Source organism: Anastrepha ludens, chromosome 5, assembly GCF_028408465.1.
Source record: "Anastrepha ludens isolate Willacy chromosome 5, idAnaLude1.1, whole genome shotgun sequence".
Lineage (NCBI taxonomy): Eukaryota > Metazoa > Arthropoda > Insecta > Diptera > Tephritidae > Anastrepha > Anastrepha ludens.
In genome coordinates this window covers 30,584,553-30,602,130 of record NC_071501.1, presented here as the reverse complement: position 1 = coordinate 30,602,130, position 17,578 = coordinate 30,584,553, and positions in this window count along the sequence as shown.

Sequence of the window (17,578 nt, the reverse complement as noted above, 5' to 3'; positions counted from 1 at the left end):
TGCCTCGTACAAGCTATAACTCTTGCTGTATATGCGTTTTTTTGATTCCAAAAATTAAGAGCCCGTCTAAATTATATTTGACTAAAATGGGCGCTGGTATCTGTGGGCAAAAAGTAAGGTGAATTTATTTGTCAAACTTCGCGGGATTAAAATTTCGCTCTAGTTATCTTTTTCTTGAGTTGGCAGCACTGTTAATAACATCTGGGCCAACTTTCATGTGAATGTCATTATCAGTCAAATATATTATATTTACGCTTGTGTTTACCAAACGACCAAGAGTGCATTTTTCGATTTTTATAATATCTGATTAGATTGAGCAGAGAAGTGCTATCAAATTTTGTTTGCGGAATGAAATTTCGGCTGCGGAAACGTTTAGCATGTTGCAGAAGGCATTTGGTGATTCGACCATGTCGCAGAAAAATGTTTATAAGTGGTACAAAGACTTCAAAGAGGGTCGAGAACGTGTTGATGACTTGGAGCGCTCCGGACGACCATCGACGTCAACAGATGACCAACATGTCAATAAAGTGAAGGAATTAGTGCTCAAAAATCGTCGGTTAACTGTTAAAGACCTTACTGATATGATCGGAATATCAGAAGGATCTGTGAAAACCATTTGGGCCTACGAAAAGTCAAATCTCGTTTGGTACCGAAAACTCTCAATTTCTTGGAAAAAAGTCGTCGCGTTGATGTGTGTGAAACAAGGCTTTCAGACTATCAGGACTAGCTCAAATGCATCATTACGGGAGATGAGACTTGGATTTATACTTACGACCCTAAAACCACCTACCAATCTAGCGAATATCGTGCTAAAGGCGAGGCCAGACCGAAAAGAGCACGTCAAAGTCGTTCCAAAATAAAGGTCATGATAACAGTTTTTTTCGATTTTCGTGGTGTGGTGCACTATGAACTCCTTCCACCTGGCCAAACTGTTAATAAGGAATATTATTTGAGCGTTATGCTTCGTTTACGTGAAGCAATTCGTCTAAAAAGACCAGAATTATGGGTCAACAACTCTTGGTTTTTGCATCACGATAATGCACCGTCTCACACTGCACTCGTTCTTCGTGACCATTTTGCCAAAAATTCCACGCATATCGTTCCGCAACCACCGTATTCGCCTGATTTGGCTCCGTGTGACTTCTGGCTATTCCCAAAACTCAAAAGACCACTCCGGGGAACGCGTTTCGAGTCGATTGAGGAGATAAAAGCTGAATCGAAGAAGGTGCTGATGGCTATACCAGAAATGGACTATTTGGCATGTTTCGGGGATTGGAAAAATCGTTGGCATAAGTGTATTTTACCGAGAGGGGATTATTTTGAAGGGGATGAAATTGATTTGCAAGAATAAATAAAGATTTTTCATTTTACAACCAAATTCACCTTACTTTTTGCCCACATATATAATGTGGGGCTTTTCAATATTTAACATTTATCTAATACTCAAGATTCAATATTCAATATTTTTTTCCAAATTCAATTCAAATTTGGGAATGAAGTGCCAAAGAGTAAAAAATGAATTGTCGTCAGCAATTCACTGGTACAGCCTGTTTGTTGTGTTGTATTTCAAATCATAAAAAGAACTAAGCTGCCCATCCATTTATTTACTTCGAAACTACGAATTGAAAATAGCCAATATTCCCGGTAAGACTTATCTCTGCTTACATCGGAGAATCTTATCATAAACGTCGGTGACCTCGAAGTTGTCACGTCAGCACTTCAAACGTTGACACCAATCCCTCAAAGTACTTACCACAAGAACTACACGAATCGATTGTGAGTAGGTGATTGACTTCTGGACGGACTGCTTCTTGACTGCCTGACTGCTTGTCTAAGTCCTCATAAACACCAACGATGCAATAGATAAGTGCAACAAATGTCTGCTGTAAATACAAGAGCGCACACACATTCACACAAATAATACATTTTTTTCGTAAATTGAAATTTTCCTAGCATTTCAATGTTTACTTATGATTGGTAAGAATGTTGAAAGGAAAGCAAAATAAGAAAATAAACTACATATAAAAAACACAAGTAAACATTGTGAAGCAATGAACAAAATAAAAAAAAAAAAATTAAAAAAAAGCAATAAAGCAATGAACAAAATACAAAAAAAAAATTAAAAAAAAGCAATAAAGCAATGAACAAAATCAAAAAACAGAAAAAATTATAAAAAAATCAATATGCAATTGCCGATAAAGTTATGAGTAAATGTAAACAAGCTGCGCGCACAACGACCGGCTGCAAGCGCACTTGCGATTGGCGACGCGACGCCCTTCCATGTGCCTGAACTGGCTTTGTCGTTTGCTGCGCATGCGCAATGCAAACAGCCGCGGGCGCATTACGCCGATGATGAATGAATGAGTGAGCGCACTTGAATGTGTGTGTATGTAGTAGTACCGGCAAGCGGATATAATGATCACTTCAACGAAACCATTCAATGGCCAGCGTTCAACGATCAAGTGACTGATTGACTGTATGGCTGATGGATGGCCGGCGGCCTCTGTGAGTATTTATGTGCGTGTGCCGATTATCGCTTGCATTCGCTTTACTTATCGATCGATCGCGCTATTTTCTGTTTACCTTTGTGTAAGCTGATTTCGTTGTTACTCCGCTTATCGTTATCAGCAAAATTTGTGTGTGTTTGTTCACCTCCATTTGCGTTGCATGACAAATTATTTGTAGGTTTAAGGGAAGAACAATTTTGTTTTTTCAATTTCAATTTCGATGAATATTTGTTCTTTGTTGGTGTTTTTTGTATTTTTTTATTTATGCAAACAGTTTTCAATTTCCGGAAAATGTTACTCTTTGATTTGTTGCTTATGTTGCTGCTGTCTACCGGCCATCCGACTGCCTGCATGTTTGCGCGCAAATGTAACATTTTGGTTGCACATGCCACACATGCGAAATGCATGGGAAAGCAGTTGCTGCGTGTGTTGACAAAGCTGTATGTGTCTACGACTATTTCGTATATATTTTTGTGTATTTTTAATATCTTATTTGGAAGCCACAAAAAGGCACTGGCGCCCAGGCAACGCTCCTGTGTTTTATTTAGCCCTTGCGAAGGCACCCAATTCTGTGTAGAACCACTGAGCATAAATCAACATTTTTGAAGGATTATGGTTATCGGATTTAAAATATATTTCATTTCCTCCTCTGAACAATCCAGACAATGCATCAATTGAAATTGAAGCAAAAAACAAATTTATTAAAAAAAAGTCCATTTTAAGCCAAAATATTAGTTTGGGCTTAAGGAAATCCATTATTTTCGCGTAAAATTCAAAACATTATTTAAAATGTTTAGGATTGTCTGATTTGGGTTAAATGTGCACTGCTTTGTTGTATAATTTGTTGCCATTTTAAAGATAGTCTCACAATGTCTTTCTCATGGAAGTCTTGGTCCTTATTGGCGAAAATTTCTGGTAATTCGATTTTCCCAATCTTCTCTGAATGTTAATTTCTTATCACTGAGGAAGTTTTGCAATGAGAGAAAAAGGTAATTGCTTGCTGCCAGGTCCAGACTAAACGGATGCATTAAAACTTCCCATGTTTTTAGCGGTTCACTACAGATGTGTGTGGCCTTGTGTTGCTCTGTTGGAGCACAATACCTCTGCTGTTGGCCAATTCTGGACGTTTCTGCTCAATCTCTAGCTTACAGTTGTTGACAGAAGAGATCTGAATTTAGTGCTTGACCATAGGAAAGCAACATGCCTAATAAATGATTCCTGGGTGATGTCGTGACTACTGACATGCAAGTCAACTTCGATATCTCTATGATTTTGTCGAGATTTTCGACGACGAGCCTGCCTGTGCGAAGTGCATTTTCAACATCGGAAATGCTTGGACGGAATCAACGAAACCGAAATTGCCCGAGCTTAAACTTAAAAATTTTTTATCGATACTTTACGAGATATCGATCACTACGGCCATCTACTGAGAAAATAATGGATTTCTTTTTCCCCAAAAAATATGTGAGTACCTATTATGGTCTGGCAGACTTCAGTATGTTTTCATATATTTTTCTACAACATTTTTATTTTCTAAAACAATATTTTTTTCGATCATATCTTAGCAAATCATTTGCGTGACCTTAATTGTCTAGCTGTCAAGCCCGGACATTTACAGAGAAAGTGGAAAGGTTTGAAAGGTCCCTACAACTTCTGCAATGGGGGTTAAGTGGTAACCCTAGCTTTTCCGCTTATGTGCCGATTGTCCAGTGGCCGGCAAACACAGCTACGAGTTTCGAAATTGAATGGCGTGGAGTCCCCAGGACTTTCTGTTCTGCGTCTATTGTACTTGGACCAATGGGTTTTCGAAATAGCACACGAAGAAATGGATCTTCATCTTTTCTGTGCTTTTCAGATAAAAGAGTTGTGCAGCTCCCCTTTAAATACTCTCAGGGGGGTGCCGATGACCAGATAAGAGGTCCCTGAAGTCAAGTCAGGCCCCTTCCTGGAAAGCTCATCAGCAATTTCGTTTTCCTCTATGTCCCTAGTTTGGTTCTGCATCATGGCGTCGCCAGAGCATTGATCGCAGCTTGAATATTGGATACAATTTTATTACCTACCTCGCCCGCGCGTTCCAAAGTGTTCTCCATGGCTGATTTAGAGAAAACCTCTGCTCTGACTCACGATTCCATCTTGGAGCCGTTCGGAAAGGCAAAAGTACCAGCATGGATACAGATCTCCGCCTCGTTCTAATCCTGCTTTCTTGAAAAAATTGCAACACGAATTTCAAAGTTCAGTTCGCGGATAAAGAGATCTAAGCAAAGTTCAGAAAAATACGGTGCTAACTGCCCAAAAATTGCACATGTCTCTTGAGAGTCTGCCTCCAGAGGACAACCTCATTTAACGTGATTGCACTCTGAGCAGCGATGGAAATAACGTAAAAGCCGATGGGAAGTAAGTGAACATTCAGGGCAGCCCTGTGGCAAGTTTTGCACGCTCCGGTGATGCCGACACATGCAGTTAAGTGGTATTATAGCCCTTCCGAAGAGCTTCCCATCAAACCAATACGAAGAGCTTCCAATAACCAATACGTTGTATGATACATTGTCGACCTGTGGCTTGAGTCCTCCAATTTAGTTTGGAGTCAAGTATCACTCCAAGATACCTAACTTCCGATGAAAGCGGGAGAATTTGGTTGTTTAATTTGGGAAGTCTAAAGTGTGAAGGTTTTTATTTTTTGTCGGAGTTGACACGGAGGCCACAACTGGCAGCCCAGCGACTGAGTACAGGCGGTGACCTTTCCAAATCTCAGCCATGATTGAGCGAAACGGTCCGGCTACAATTAGGATCAAGTCATCGGCGTATGCTACTACCTTAACCCCACTTTTATTTAATATTTTCAGGACTTCGCCAATAGCAACTAGTTGGATTCAACGGCGACAATAGGGACCTTCAGATATTTTTAAATCTAGTAGACAGGGTTCATCCCTTGCTACAAGCTTATGATGAACAAAAGAGCTATGTAAACAGAAGAGCTATGTAATTAATAGAAATAAATTGTCAGTCGGTTTCATGAAACGAAATTAAGGACGTACTTCAAAATAATTATGGAGATGGATTAAGTTAAGGATGTACTAATAATAATGTACTTAAGTGGACCTGGACCATTCCGTTGAAGACCTGGACAGTTTAGCTGAACTCTCGCAATGGAGACTGATTCGCCAAATAAAGGGGTTGTTTTAAAAATGCGTAAGGATCGCATTGAGATCATCTTTTGTAGACTACTCTGATCATCATCTGAACTGGTTTTAAGGGCAGCCCGGCTAATTGAACCAAGGGTAACACTTAACCCTAAGACATGCCTCATTATATATAAAATTTCCACACGCGAATTTGTGTTGTTGTTTCTTATGGCCACGGTTGTCAATTTCATAGGTGGAAAAAAGGGAAAGGGAAGATGAAATAAGCAACTGTAGTCGATTTCCGACTTTGAGGAATCGAAGGTATACAAATAAATATGCGAAACTAGTTTGAATTGGATAGCATCGAGACACCCAAAACAAGTCCATTTCAGTGAACAGTGATTTTTGACTAAACAAGCGTAACGGCAATAACAAAAGGAAAAGCAAAGCATGCAAAACTCATTGCGTGACGTAAATGTGGTTAAGTAACAGCAACAACTAAACAATAAACTTTTCCCATGGCGAGCGCAGAAAAGCACCGTTCTGAGCCACATTCATACATGTATATCACGCACACACACACACACTCATATATAAATTGCAAACGGAGTTGTAAATGGCCTGTACAAGCGCAACTGCCAACAGCGTTGTATTCAGCGCAGCGTTGTATTTGTCCCAGCTCACGCAAATTTGCATACGTTGACGTGTCTGCAGAGTCTTTACGTGAATATGCACTAGTGTAAATATGTTTTTATGCGTGAGGCATATGACCTGGCTCAAAAAGTTCACGGAACAACCGCCAATTGACGATCTAAGTCAACTGATTTGAATTCTGTTAGGTTGCTCTTTGATAGATTGCCACAGCTGTGATTAACGATCCTGCCAAAATAGTATCGCCATTGCTTGACACATATAATATTCGACGAACCCGACGGATTTCGATGACTCTTTGGGCCCATTCCAATCGACGAGGCTTGTCCGCAGGCAACAATCTTTGCGTCAATTGAATCTTATACGGGAATAAATGCAAATCAATACGGAAAATTCGTTGTAAAGGGGTCCGAGCAATGCCCAACTGCTGAGAACGGCGATTTTGGGATGTCGTTGGCGACGTCTCAACACTGTACAAGAGCAATATTCTCATCCGATCGCCTTGGCCGGTTTTGATTTGGCCTCTTTGGATTAGAAAGAGCATCACCAGTCGAAAACCTTTCGTACAAACGTTTAATGGTGTTCTTAGAATTCGCACTTTTCACATTATTTAATTTTTGAGTTTTCACAGTTGACTTGTTTTGTTGAATGTAAATTTCAACAATTTGGGAGCGCTCGCGTGGCGTGTACTGTTACATGATAAAAATCTGCTTGGACTGACGCTTCCAACGCGGTATGTCATTAAGCGATCTGACGTCTCTGTCAAAATAACAGAGTTGCCAGATGTGTCCGTCGAATTTGGGCAACCCTGTAGAAGTTGCGACGTCTTAAAAACGGATTCGAATATGCAACAACGACGCTATGGCCCACCTACAACCTCAAGCAATCGTCGACATTGATAAACATGAAACGACGGAACGCCTATAGACTAACGGCAGTCATAACTTGCTTCTGGTCTATCGCAGAACAAGCCGCCAAAATGGGCATCCCTCACAACACAACACAACTGTCATAGGTGTAAACAACCGGAGAAAAAGGAAACAATCTTCCATATCCTCTGCGAATGCCCTGCCCTATAGAAGGACAGAATGTTAACCCGGGGCAAACCGCTGTTCGAGAGTCTCGAGCAACTGTCTGGCTTAGACGTCAACAGCCTAATAAAGTTCCTTAACCGCATAGACGGGATATAGTCATGCTGTAAATAACCGTTAAACAAGTTGGTAATGAGGATATGGCAACAAAATGGTGCGGAAGCGCTGGTTGGATTCTGGATGAATCACCACTCTAACCAACCAATCAACCAGCAAAAACGAGTTTGTATTAAATTTTGCGTTAAAAAGGGATCTAATGTTAAGAAAACCTACAAGTGTTGGGAAACTGTTTCACTCTGAAGAAAACAGCCGTTTACTAGTGGCATGAATGCTTCAGAAGAGATCGTGAGTGCATCGCGGATACCGAAAACTGATGAAAACATCAATGAAGTGAAAGAAAATTTGATCAATAATCGCAAACTAACCCTTAGGAAGCTGGCGGAGAACTTGAGCATTGCTTGTGGATCCATTCAGGACATTGAAGGTAATGATTTGGTTGATCCCAAACGGTCCGAATTTCATGTAAACAAGGGACCGTGTAGATATCGCCAAAGACTTGATATCCAAGGCTGATTCCGACTAACACCCAACACCCAACATTCATCAAACGCATCATTACTTGAGACGAGACGTGGGTTCATAAGTACGACACGCAATCCAGACATCAGGCAAGTGAGTGGAGAGCTGCGAATAAACCAAGACCTTAAAAACTACGTAGTTTCGAATCGAAAAAGAAAGCGATGCGCAAGATTTTTGTGGATGAATGGATTACCACCATTTTTGCTAGAAGGTCAGACAGTTAATAAGGGCCACTATTTGGACGGTATGAAACGATCACGTGAAGCAATTCCTTCAAAAGGAAAGGATTTGTGGCGAAACAACTCCGGCATTTTGCAAAGAAATAACGCACCGTCCCACAGTGCGATCACAATCCGTGAATTTTTTGCCAAGAACGAAACGCATACCAACCAAAAGCCATTGAGTTCACGTGATATGCGATTTGTTTTTTCCTTTTTGAACCAGTCAAAAAACCAATACGAGGAACGCGTTTTAACAGCCGAAACAGTCGAAAGGAAGTAATGGAAAAATCGAAGACTGCTCTGATGGCTTTACCGAATATAAAATTATAGAAATTTTTCGAGAGCTGGATCAAGCGTTGCAGTTGATGTGGATTACTGTGAGTGCGATAATATCACTTTTGTGCAATAAACTTAAATTTTCGAATTTTCTGAATATATTCCGGGAACTTTTTGATCAAGGTGGTATGCGTGCATTCTGGCTTGTTTGTGCGTGCACCAAAGCTTCATTAGAACGCACGGTGGCGCATTTGTATCCGTTTCCGGTGCCAGCGCACAACAACAAGAACTCAGTCGTGCACTAATTTACACGGATGCACTAAACGTACATACGTGCCTACCAGTCTATGTATATAAAATAAAAACATACGTACATGAATGCGTTTATGGCAAATTCCACGCAATGCGCTTAACGATTTTTTACAGGTACAATTTAGTTATTGTGCAAATTCTGTGTTAGCAATGGGAAAATTTACAACACGAACTATTCAAATAAGTTTTAAATACTAATTTGTATTCTAAAAGCTCAGTCGCCATACAAAAAAACATAGTTGTAAAAGTCCAACCCTGCAATTAAAGCTTCTCTTGAGAGGGTTTCACTGCCATGAACAAATTCCTTTATTGATTCTTCGAAAGCTGAGTTTTTTTTTATTATGACTTGGTTATGTGATGTCTGATTTTCAAAAGCAATTTGTTACTATTACATTCATAGTTGGGTCAGTTATTTTGGGTTTTATCCTCCTAATAAATAAAGGGTTTTCCAATAATAGGTGTTACTGGTGAATGGGTTGCGCTATCGAGAGATGATTAATGATTTTTTATGGCCGAAATTGGATGGTATTGATCTGCACAACGTTTATTTTCAACAAAACGGCGCTACATGCCACACAAACAGCGAAATCATTGAACTTTTACGGGAAAAGTTTTCGGACCGTGTTATCTTTCGAAGAGGTAATCACAATTGGCCACCGAGATCTTGTGATTTAACACCTTGTGACTTTTTCTTTTAAGGGCCACGTGAAAGAAAGGTCTACGTCAACATCCCAGGATCGATTCAAGACCTCAAAGATGGAATTCGTGAGGCTATCGAGGACATAGGGGAGTCACTTTGCAATTCGGTTATGGAAAATTTCATGAAAAGGATATTGTCCTGTAAGCGTGGTCGTGATGGTCATTTGACTGATGTTATTTTCCACTATTAACGGCATACCTTCCTCTTTATAATGAAATAAACATCCGATCATTTATATAAAAAAATTGCATTTTTCTTTGAATATCAAAATAACACCTCTGATTGGAAAACCCTATATTTTTCGTCCCACCAAACTCAAGTATTTACCTATTCAACATGATAATGACCCCAAGCCCGTAGCAGAAATTTTTTGATTGTGGGTCTTGTACAAGTATAATTCTCCCCATACCTTGAAAACACCTCCCCAAACGCCTGACATTAATCGCATCGAACATTTGGGGGATCATTGGAACAGTCGTTTCAAAGAAAACCTTAATTACATTGAAGAAGGTTAGGTTAGGTTTGGTAGCCACATCGCACATAGAGATAACGATGCCACTTAGACCACGAAATGGGTCCATTGTGAGCCGCGGGGGCTGGGCTACATTTCCCTCTCCATATTGAACCATCCTGAGCTTTTGTCAAAGCGTAAAAGGTTGTTGATACCTAAAGTGTAAAGATGATCTATATTCGTTAAGAAGTAGAATTTTAAAAATCGTTTCCTGCTTCTGGCTAGAGCTGGGCATGTGCAAAAAAGGTGCTGAATTGTTTCCAATTCCTCCTCATTTCTGCAGCTACGACAGAAATCATGCGTGTAAACGCCTAATCTCTTTGGATGATTTCCTATGAGACAATCTCTTGTAAGGGCCCCTACTAAGGTCCTGATTTGAAGTCTACTCAGTTTTATAATACTCTTGGACAGACGTAAGTTTAGCATTGGCCATGTTTGCCTAGCAATTTTGCAGGTGTTAACGCCAATCCGTCTTTGATTTGCAGAGCTAATTAGTGCGTCCTTAATGAGAAACTTACAAGTTGCGAGCGGTATCTCCATAAAATTACTTATGTGCGGCATACAGGTACCTTCTCTTGCAAATTGGTCTGCCCTACAGTTCCAGTGGTATATCTCTGTGGCCTGGAACCCATCATAAGAATATACGATATTGCTTGGCCATCTCATTTAGAGATTGGCGACAACGTAAGACACTCCTTAATGTTGTTTGGAATGCATCTAAGGCTCGTAGGGCAGCTGGGCTGTCTGATAGTACATTAAAGAATATTCGCAGTTTAGTGCGCCTTACTTTGTTTAGCCTGCAGCTGACATCTTCATCTGTTCCGCCGTCTGTCAGGATAGGGCAGCCGAGGTAGCTGAAGATTTCGATAAATTCCACCGAGCACCCGTCAACTAGTACATATAGGTCTTGCTTTATTGTGGTTGACTCTCATAGCCTTCGTCTTGGCGATGTTGACCTCTAGTTCGACAGTGCGTGCCAGCGTGACTGGTCTGTTCGCCTTCGCTTGCGTGCCAGTGAGTTTGTGAGAGAGCTGGCAGATGTGACCGGGGGAGTCGAGGTCCTCAAGATGTCTTGTGAAACTCCAACGATTTCTCTTTTGTGCAGGGTCAATTGGTTCATAACGTCGTCTAGGACGATGGCGAAGAGAAGAGGCGACAGGGGACAACTTTGGCTTACGCCTGCGTTGGCAGAAATTAGTCACTGATGTTTCCGCTATGAAGCACTGCCAGTTGGGAGTTCTCATAAAGGGCTCTGATGAGGCGAGTTATCTTAGCGGGAACTCGCTTTCTACTCAGTGTTGAATAACAAAGAAAAATATCAATTTTTTTTACTCCCCGGCTGCCAAACTTATGCTATAGTCGTATTTGTTTTTTTTTTTTTTGTTTTCAATCTTTTTATAAAAATGAATGTATGTCATCGATGAACTCAAAAACTACTAGACCGATTATTATAAAAATTGGCATATATATGTATTTTTCCACGGAAAAGGTTTATAGAATATGCTCATTGATGCCGCTCGCCTCCAGGTGGCGCTGCAGAGTTCCAACTTTTGCCCCGTTCAACCGATTTTAGTACAGCTAGTATGAAATAAAAAACATGAAACAACATCAAAATCTTGACTGCTCACCACCTGGAGCACCATGAACGAAGCCGAAAATTTGTATGTGCTCCCGATGGCGATATCAATATGCCTATTAATAGACCCACAGGTTATTTTGTCAATTCGTAAACTTTTTTTTTGTAGCGAAATATATAGATTTATACTTAGGGCATTTTTGGCTTTGAGGTGAGTCTGGTATTGAGGCTCTTCTGTCCTGCTCTCGGCTTAGTGTTGCGTCTGCCATCTTACTCTGTTGAAAAACAGAAAACAATACCATCTTTATCAGAAAGCTCCCGGAATATATTTAGAAAATTCGAAATACAAGTTTATTCCTCAAACGGCTACAATATCAGCTTTCAAAGTACACCACATCAACTGCAATGCACTTATACCAGCATTTGATGCAGCTTTCGAAACATTTGTGGAACTCTTTTTTCGATATTGCCATCAGTCTATCAGTCTTAGATTTTTACATTACTTCTTTTTGGCTGTTAAAACGCGCAGTGGGTTTTCGACTCGATCAAACAGAAAAAATTGCAGGGAGCCATATTAGGTGATTCGATTCGGCTGGTGGATGGTATGCGTTTCGTTTGTGGTCAACAATTCGCGGGCAATGATGCACTGTGCGACGGCGTTCTACCGTGGCACAGTGGTCAAGTAGCCCGACGTTTTGGCCAAAAATCCCAAAATCGAAAGTTACCGTTTGAGGTAAAGCTTCATATATTCGTCAACAGATGACACTGGAGCATTAAAATCCAAAGGGACAGTTGTTTACATTGAACAGATGTTCCGTGGTGAACGCTCAAAAGTGCCATTTGTCGGGACTCGCGCGAGACAGTACGCGTGCACGTTTTCGAGCGCCACACAAAAATAGTTGCAGATTCACCATTTTTCAACGAAAAAGGGCAAACTAAAATGGATGTTGTTCGGAAAGGTATTTACATTCCGAAAATACTTTACTGTAACCATATTGTTTTATTTTTAGAGGTAATATTAATGACGCAATACAAGCCTTTTTTTCCCTTTTTTTTTTTGAATTGCACTTCTTCTCGTAGATAATTATTTTTATTGCCACGAATTGCCACGGAGATATTTACGTTTCCTAGTGCAGAAAAGTATACAGATTTCGAATCCGTTTAGATCTTGCTCCCGCGCTATCCCCGCTCGTCAAAAATACGCTTTCTTTGCAGCAGGTCGCTGCCGAGCTTGAAGCGCGTGTTGAGGCATTTGAGCCGCGGGGGGGCGATCGAAACTGGTTTTATTTGTGTGTATGCCTGGGAAATGTTAGAAATGAATGTAATATATGCAGAGTGTTTATTTCTACTTTTATCTCAATTTCTATAGTGAATATTGTTATTAAAACAATAAATAATTATTAATAAATGCAAAAGAGTGATAAAAATCATGTTTTGATAATATTAAAAAATCATATAATAATAATAATAAAATAATTAATGTAATAAGTATTTTTAAATGGTAATTAAATTATAATTTTAAAGTAATTTTTTTTTTTAATAGGATTCAAGAGAAAATTTTTTTCATGGACAAGGAGGAAAATATTCGATGCCATCCATGATGTTTTTCTGTCAGAAAAATTTGATAATTTGATACAAATTATCTGTAATAAACTAATGGACGACGCAACACCTTCATATGTTATCGAAGAAAAATCAAAAATGGCTTTGATAAAAGTTATTTCTGTTTTGAAAAAGAAATGGAAAGATGCTCGCAGTACGAAAAATCGTTTCCTGGAGAATAATAAAAGCTTGTTGGACGATTCAACGAGCGTAACGGTGAATAGTTTACATAAATTGACATTAATATAAATATATTTATATTAATTTATATACAATAATGAAGTTTTCAGACAGCATCCTTGATATGAACAATGACGAGGAGATATGAATAAATGTATGTTTTTCCTATTAAAATTTAAGTTCATTTCATAAATAAATGTATGATACGTCACTTTCAGTTCAAGCGTATTTTTTTCACGACATATTTTCCCCCCTTTTAATGTGGCATATTCTTTTGAAAATCGTACGTCTACTGTCAAAGACTCCAAAAACCTTGGTAATGTGAACTTCAGTAAAATCTGAAAACTTTTCGCAAAAACTGTCCGCCATTTTGGGTCCGCCATTTTGAATTTTGAAATTCTGATCTCATATTCACAATCAGCAACCCCAAAAACCTCGGCAATGTGAATTTTAGTAAAATCTGAACACTTTTCGCGAAAAATGTCCGCCATTTTGGGTCCGCCATTTTGAATTTTGAAATTCTGATTTCATGTTCAGAATCAGCGACCCAAAAAACCCTATATGTAAAAATTTCATCAAAATCGTACTATTTCTCTTTGACTTATTGTTTTTTGACCAAAACGTCGGGCTACTTGACCACTGTGCGTGGTGCAAAATCCACGAGTTTATTTCCCACAAATCAGTTCCTTTTTGGTGAATTACTTCACGTAGATGCCTCATAATGCCCAAATAATAGTTCACATTAACTGTCTGGCAAAAACTACTGGCAAAAATTCGTGGTGTACAATACCGTCCTTAAAAACCCTGAGCATCGCTTTCTTTTTGACTGAAAATTACATGATTTCTTTCATCCTGGTTCATTAGGATCTCTCCTTTTACTCACCTGATGTCTGGATGGCTTCTAGTACAGATGCGTTTGATGAATGTTGGGTCGGACTTAAACTTAGAAATCATGTTTTTGGGGATATCAAGGCGGTCCTTTTTTTATATGAAATTCAGGTCCTTTTGGACCAACTTTGCAGTGACACAGCGTAAAGTAAAATCACTAACTACAATGCCGTAAATGGAGCAATGTTCAAGTTCTCTTTTTATAAACTTAAGTTTTTTAAGAAATTTATAAAAAATAGCCTCTTTTCGGTAAAAATTTTTTTTATCACTTTGGCAAAACGAATAAATAAAAAAGAAAGAAAAATTTTTTTAAACTTAATTTGTTTAAGAAATTTATAAAAAATAGCCTTTTTTCGGTACAAATTTTTTTATCGCGTTGGCAAAATGAATAAATAAATAAGAAAGACAAATTTTTTTTAATTTTTTTAAGAAAGGTGTAAAAAATAGCCCTTTTTCGGTAAAATTTTTTTTATCACTTTGGCAAAACGAATAAATAAATACGAAAGACAAATTTTTTTAAACTTAATTTTTTTAAGAAATTTATAAAAACTAGCCTTTTTCAGGGTAAATTTAATAATAAGAAAGAACAAATTTGTTTACCTTAATTTTTTTAAGAAATTTATAAAAAATAGCCTTTTTTCGGTAAAAATTTTTTTATCACTTTGGCAAAACGAATAAATAGATACGAAAGACAAATTTTTTTAAACTTAATTTTTTTAAGAAATTTATAAAAACTAGCCTTTTTCAGGGTAAATTTAATAATAAGGAAGAAAAATTTTTTTACCTTAATTTTTTTAAGAAATTTATAAAAACTAGCCTTTTTCAGGTAAATTTAATAATAAGAAAGAACAAATTTGTTTACCTTAATTTTTTTAAGAAATTTATAAAAAATAGCCCTTTTTCGGTAAAATTTTTTTTATCACTTTGGCAAAACGAATAAATAAATACGAAAGACAAATTTTTTTAAACTTAATTTTTTTAAGAAATTAAAAAAGTTTTTTTTCAAGTTGGCAAAACGAATAAATAAATAAGAAATACAAATTTTTTAAACTTAATTTTTTTAAGAAATTTTTTTTTTAATTGTTGCTTCGGTAAAAATTCTTTTATCAAGTTGGCAAAACGAATAAATAAATAAAAAAGACACATTTTTTAAATATCATTTTTTTAAGAAATTTAAAAAAAAATAACCTTTTTTCGGTAATTTTTTTTTTATCAAGTTGGGAAAATGAGTAAATAAATAAGAAAAACTAATTTTTCTAAATTTGTTTTTTTTTAATTAAAAAAATAGCCGTTTTTTGGTGAAATTTTTTGTATCAAGTTGGCAAAAATAATGAATAAATAAGAAAGAAACATTTTTTAAACTGGATTTTTTTAAGACATTTTTTTTTAAATAGTGTTTCTTCGGTAAAATTTTTTCTATACGTAAATAATTTTTTTTAAGGTACAATACAATACAAAAAAAGCAAGCAATTACTACTAAAATGGCGCTTTTGTGCTACTTGGGGAGTACCAGAGTGGTACTTCAACCATTTCACCAACCACTTACTGTAATAATTATTTCTTTAATAACTGCACTGGAAATACGCTTTAAAAAGAGCACTTTGGGCACCACTTTTTTGATTCAAATTTAACGCGTAAGAATAATGAATATTTTTCTATTATAAAATAAGTGTTAAGCAAAGGAGCATCTTATCATATTAATCTAATATATAATCTATTTGGAATAAGGAAACGTTTTTTTTTAAACGCTCGTATGGGTGACACTGCCAACTGAGGGAGCAAACTTCACTTCTTCACTTTCAACCTAAGCACAATTTTATTTCCATATCAACTAACCCGAACATATTCAGGTATATCGAACCAGGGGTTTCACGAGCGGCCTCTAATAGCATAATAAATGCACCTTTAATGTAAGACATACACTGAAAAAACGCCCTTGGAGATATTAACGAAATAATGAAAAAAATTACCAAAAACCACTGATTTTTTCCAGTTGAAAAGCTTAGGTCGAATTCACAACCTTCCAACTCATAACCGATGAGCTACGGAAAAGCACCTGCAGTCACGCAGTTGGCCTATTGAAATGGAATATACCCCAGCACAAAGGAGGAATACATCCATATTCACAAACAAGCAACAACTCATTTGCAACTGTAACACCAGAAATCACGACAACATGCAATGAGCCTACTCACACAACCAAAGGAGAAAATTCAATAAGTAAACGACATGGAGTAGGAGCGAATTATTGAAATGGTAGCAGCTCCAACGCACGCACGACGCAATTTCATTGCTGCAGCTGAGCTCATTTGTGGCAGCGATGGGGCGCAAATCGATTTCGATACACTTCTCATAGTCACTTCCCTGTATAGTAGGAGTGGGCACGGCAAGCTGCCACCAAAGTGTGCAGTTGCAATTGCAGCTCAACTGTTTGGTGGTTTATTTTAATTTTTGCTCTACCACCACTACTCCGACACCAGTGCACCATGTGGAGCCTACAAAATCCGATTTTTCGCCATTCAAATGGAATTTTTAATTGACATCAGGAAAGGGCTTAGCATGCAAAGTATCATACAGACGCACGCACAAACAAAATTCGCACGCAAGCGATACTACGCACGCATGCACTTTTGCCTACCTACCAGCCAGACCACACACACACACACACGCACACCCGCACCTTCAAACTCACTACTCTCATTGAGTAACGCTGACTGCACGCACTCTCAAACGCCCATTCGCTATAAATCAATGAAATCACTGATCAACACTGGGTACTATAAAGTGCACTCTGCATTGGCGCCCACGTCTCGGCCATCAACAGCAGCTCAAAAAATATTGCAAGCGCATGAATCCGGAATTCAGTTAGTCGTAACCACATTTAGTGGTTGGCATCACCGTGCCGAGTGGGCTAATGTTATGGGTGATAATCGTATGGAAAACGGGTGCTTTGGTAATCGATGTCACTGCAGCAAATACCTAAAGTAGTTCGACAATAACAGCTACAATAACAACAAAAAGCAAAAAGGCAAAAACGTTCACATCACTCACAGACGGTAACTTTTCAATGTTACAGTTCAACGTCATTGCCTTCGACGTTCGCGGCCAATGTCTAACATTACAGTGGCATTCACTTCATTCATATCACTCACCGTTTACGAATGTGTCACATTTCAGGGCAAACGAATGCCATTTATAAAGGGTGCCTTTATGGCGACTTAATCACTTTGTATTCAAAAGGTCAAGCGGACACCTAGCGGACTGATAAAATTGTCCGCTGATGAGAAAACAATTTCAAAAAATTCTTAAGGATTTGTTGTAAGTACAGAGAAGTGTCCGGTTAAGAGTGCTGTCCGTTTGGA